The 5,617-nt window shown below is 37.6% G+C and overlaps 1 pseudogene; it reads right to left on the bottom strand.

The window, feature by feature from the left end:
• Positions 1 to 1,891: 1,891 nt before the first annotated feature.
• LOC147422506 (uncharacterized) lies at positions 1,892 to 3,742 on the bottom strand (annotated as a pseudogene).
• Between the last annotated feature and the right edge of the window lie 1,875 nt (positions 3,743 to 5,617).

The raw sequence follows: 5,617 nt of genomic DNA, 5'->3' as shown, positions 1-5,617 counted from the left end.
ACTATCGGATCTTTGAGAACACCATGAAAGTTGCCAAGTTTACAAACAAAATCAAAGAAAGAAAGGGGATTATCATCGCCATTAAAAAACATATAGACTCTGATGAGTGGGACCTTAGATGATTGACCTGAAGGCGTAATGATGAGGACCCATCCATTATCGTCAGGGTGGATCCCCTGTTAGCTGATGTATCATTGATCAGTTGAAGATGTCATGGCTCGTGGTGAGCATGATAGGAATATGTAATTCTATGATTTTGCTAATATAATATATTCACCACTGTGAGTTTTGGAAAAATAAAAATAAAAATTAGATGGTGTGAATTTTGTTTGAAATGCCTTGAAATGTAACCAATTGAAGGTAGCTAGTGGGTTACCCATGCGTTGTTGTGGCTAAGAAAAGCATGGCAATTGGGTCACACATATTTTGTTATTAGATCTTGAGATTAAGTTCGTCGACTAGATCTTTGATATCAGTTTGGATTGTTCTTATGAAAATAAAAATTCTCTTCTTCTCTCTCTCTCTCTCTCTCTCTCTCTCTCCCCCCCCCCCCCCCCCCCCCCCCCGCACGCCTCTCTCTCTCTCGTGCACGTGCACGCGTGCACACACACACACCACGTTTTGAGTGAATAAAAAAGGAAATCATGATAACTTTGAGTGTGGAATATTGGTTATTGGAGTTTCCTCTCGACTTCTCAACTAGAGCTTTGAGGTCTCTTGATGTGTTCCTATGACATTAATTCTCTCTCTCTCTCTCTCTCTCTCTCACACACACACACACACACACACACACACACACACACACACACACACACACACACTATGAAATCTAGCAAGTTACTTATGTGCTGAAAAACTACTTGGTTTGCAGAACACTCACCAGGGTCACACTGTGTATCACAAATGGAGCATGTACATGGATGTTCCTTTGCATGATGCCCAAACTTTTTCTGGTGTATTTGATTGAGAGCATCCCTGAAGTATACCATCTAGATATGGTAAATACAAAAGCAAGTATAGTGCTCTTTCAATTTTCGAACAAAGAATGGCTTGAGTGTCTCAAAGGACCTAAGTGACAACTCCACTGCAGGATACGTGCTCTTGAATCTTCTGTAGAGATCCACCTATATAAAAAAAATGATTCACATTAGAGCTCAGAATATTACCATAAAACAACAAAGAACCAAAGTAGTTTATAGTACCAAAATTAACACTATAAACCACCAACTCATTCTAAAATACCAAATTTGGCACTGTATTGCCAAATTTCAGGCCATACTACCAAATTAAGTGTAGAAAAGCACCAAACTGGATTCATAGTACCAAAGTGGGTATATTTTTGTACATTGCATAGTACCAGTCTCTTGCATTTATTCAATCAATTAATGCAATTTATGTCAAATAACTCGTCATTATTCACGTATTATCGTAAAATACGTGGTATTTTTGAATAATGTATAATACATCGATCGATAAGCTATCGACCAATACAATATCCATCGATAGTTTATCAATCGATACATTATCGATCGATACGCTAGATTTATATTAAAAAAACGTGCGTCGTTGTTCGATACATTTTCAATCGATTTTGATTTTGGAGCTTTCTAGTTGTCTATAACTCACACTCTCTACCTCATACTCTCGAGATGCATTGTATTCTCTCTATGTTTATGGCAATGAATTTGTTTTGGAGTTACTAATTGATGACTTTGTTGAGAGTCAAGCAATGTCTTTTTATTTGATTGCCAAGCAATGTCCTCAATACTTATGATTGTGTAAATTCTCTTCAATACTTGACTTTGTTGCTACTAAATCAAAAAAGTGAGATATATAGCTCAATAGAGAGCTATAGTGAGAAAAAGTGAGATACATTATCATGAAAAGATGTTTACATTTTTCCATCTATCACAGGCACCAGGTCATCAACCTCTTCATTGTCTAAACATTTTGTAGCCACTTCCCACTCCATCTCATCATCGCTACATCTTTGTTCCGCCACAATTTCATGAGTTTGAAGCACTCCAAAGTGTACTTCGGTCACAAGTGTGGCTATCTTTGTGGGTGCATGAAGGAGATGCATGTTACAAAAGATGTACACGAGGTTTTCGGCACGAGCCCGACTTAAGAAATTTCTGTGCTTTGAGAGCACAAAGTCATAAGAAGACCAATTGCGCTCACAGCTACCACTGGATGCCGCGATCAAAAGCACCCTGGTCACCACGTGTTGTAACTCAACTATGTCTCCTCCATATTCTTTCCACCATACTTGGCCTGAAATCTTTTTTACGCTTTCAAGAACCCAAGGATCTCCGAAAGTTCCTTCCCTATTGGCATAATCCACCCTCTACTGGAATGCATCCATGCCATCGTCGCCTGGCAACAACTGCGAGCAGACGTTTCTAAAGTCTCTCGTCACCTCTTTGTTGGAGGCTTGTCTGTTCATCTGGAACTTTGGATCCATGACAAATGCAGCACCATGCAATGGTGTGTGCATTTGAGCCCATTGTTTTTCCACAAGATGCACGATCTGTGATCTCTCTCTTGCACTGTAGTGGTTGTATTCTTTGGTTTGACGCAACACCTCAGACATTATCCAATAAACCTTACCAATGACAAACTTATCTGTGTCAACAACCCTTAGTAGTTCCACATAGGGCTTACTAACCCCAACAATTTTGTCAATGTTCCACCAAAAGAGAGGAGATTGCACCAAGGACACACATTTTTGAGCTGCTTCGCGATGGCTTGGATACTTGTTGAACCAAGCCTCCCAATGGCGATCTGCAATAGTTTCTGTAAGAGCCACTCGCACTTCAATGAGATTATTCAAAACATAGTATGATGTAGCGAACCGTGTGGCACAGAAAATTTGAAGTGCTTTTTTCGGAGACTTGGAGCGAAATAAAGCATATATAAAGTGATGTTCCCCTATAAACTTGACTATGTGATTGGCATCAATAAGAACCTGTTTTATAAATGATAATCTTCCCATATCCTTTAGAAGTAAATTTAGGGTGTGAGCTGCACATCCAATCGATGTAATTTTTGAGTACTTTTCCATAATGGCTAAACCCGCTCCTTCGTAGTTTGAAGCATTATCTGTAACAATATCTGTCACATTCTTCGGTCCACCCAGTCGAGCAATAGCTTGCTCATATACCTTTGTTAAGTAGAGAGATGTCTTCTCTTTCAATGAGGTATCAATGGACTCCAAAAACATTGCACCTTTGGGACAAATTACCATGACATTAATCAATGGTTTTTTTTGATAGCTGGTTCATCCGGCAAGGCCTATGGTACAGCCAAACGCTCGAACAAAGCCAAGGACTGTTCACCTGAGAATCACTTATGTACTGCTCTTGACTTTGTCAACATACTCTGTTCACATTTTATTATAATCAAGATGGATGAATCCTTTTTTTGCAGTTGACATTAGGGCATCTTTGAAAATAGGATTTCTTATGACATTAAATGGGATTCCATAAGCCATGAAGGCTTGTATCCACTTTAGATGCAATTCGAGCATGTCCTATTGAGTGAATGTTGCCTATAGAGTCCCAGGTATACCAGCTCTACTGGATGTCCTGGGACTAGCATCTATCCCTCCCATGGCAACATTTGGAAAAGTGTAAGGACTTTGAGATATTCGGATTGTTCCCATTGAAGTTCCTTGGTTAGCTCGCATGTTTTCTTGATCAACACTCGCTTCTTCTATGTTGTCAGATGACACACCTGTCATACCCTTCTGTCTCTTAGGAAGAAGTCCTGCGTGTTTGCGTTCCTTTACATACCCTGTAAAATGGACCCATATGTTGTTAGGTGGTGCTCCACATTCTTTCACATTGGGACTAGTGACGAATAAATGTTCTTTGATGCAAGTTGCGTTGCCGTGCCACTTATGCCCACAATGTTTGCATTCCAAAAACGAAACTGTTTTGCCTCTCTATTTTTCCTCCACATATGACCACTCTTTTCCTCACACCATGCTTTTTGAATTCAACAAAAAATATATCATACAATCAATAGATACACTATGATTATAAATTTTCACCATAATAGCGCAATGAGAAAGATAAAAGGTTTTAGATATGATTTGCTAAATTAAAATGATGAATGAATAGTGTTAAGATACTATTTTAGGGAAGATCACCAATGGATATATCATTCTTGGCTACTAGGTGTAAAGAGCATTTGCTCAAGACAACCTAGATGAGCGATGGAGTCATCTCACATTCCACTATCTATGTCTCTTGGAGGTAGGAGCTACTGCTCAAACACAACCAATCGACCCTAAAATAACTGAGGTCTCTTATTTCTATATCAACATAGAGGTCAGAGCATGAGCTCAATAACATCTATGTGACTCCCAAGTACTATGCATGACTAATATTCACTAGGAGGTAATAGCTTTCGCTCGATCACAACCTAGTGAATTAAATAGGTAATCCACCACATTCACTTAGAGGTAAGAGCATAAGCTCGATAACAACCAAGTGAATCCTACTTCATACCTTAAACCTCACTTGGAAGTAAGAGAATCATCTCATAACAACCAAGAGGCACTAAGTGGACCTATTCTTTGCAACCAAGTGAATCCTACTTCATACCTTAAACCTCACTTGGAAGTAAGAGAATCATCTCATAACAACCAAGAGGCACTAAGTGGACCTATTCTATGTCTATATGGAGGTAAGAACATTTGTTCATGACAACCAAAGACCCTACATGTATGTGTATATGTTCCAAAATGTATAAACTAACACTATTATTTGTGCACATATTATAACTATGATAGATTTTAACCATCAAATATCAGTTTTAGTATCTATTCTAAAACAAATAGAGCTAAGAGTATAGCTTCTAATGTTTAGAATAATACATTCGCACTATAGCTAGAAAAGTAGCCTCTAATGCGTACAATTATTTATTTATCTATTCTTAAACAAGTAGAGCTAAAAGTATAGACTCTATTGCTTAGAGTAATTTATATAAACTTAGCGATAGAGTTAAAGAATAATTTCCATTGTTAAGAATTAAAGGTGATTCAAATTTATATAATTATTTTATTTTTAATGTATAAACATTTAAAAATAATATTTTCTTAAAAAATCAAAGATTTTTTGAGTTGACAACTCAACTTTTCTATGTTGGAGGTAACTTGACACTTTGGTGAAGGAAATTGTAGCTAAAACACATAAATTTGGGCTTTATACACTACTACTATGTCGATCGAAAACATGTAGATCGATTTAAGCTATCGATCGAAAGCCTATCGATCGATGTGTAAGCAATAAAATGTTTTTCTGAAAAGAGCTAACGTGGCAACGAATAATACGCACGAATAGATCTTTAGAACGTATTAATCGCCATTACTCACGAATAAAACGAATGTCGAATAAAGAATCATGCAACCTAGGTAGTATTCATAGTACCAAACAGTATCCCTTGTACCAAATCCTGTACATTGCATAGTACCAACCTGAATTCATAGTACTAAACATGATCTCTAGTACCAAAATTTGTACATTGCATGGTACCAATCTGAATTCATAGTACCAAACATAGTACCAAACAGGATTCCTAATACCAAATTCTGTACATTGCATGGTACCAA

This window comes from Adiantum capillus-veneris, chromosome 27 (assembly GCF_014529385.1).
Source record: "Adiantum capillus-veneris isolate H3 chromosome 27, ASM1452938v2, whole genome shotgun sequence".
NCBI classification, from domain to species: Eukaryota; Viridiplantae; Streptophyta; class Polypodiopsida; order Polypodiales; family Pteridaceae; genus Adiantum; species Adiantum capillus-veneris.
This window is presented reverse-complemented; position numbering and strand designations above follow the sequence as displayed.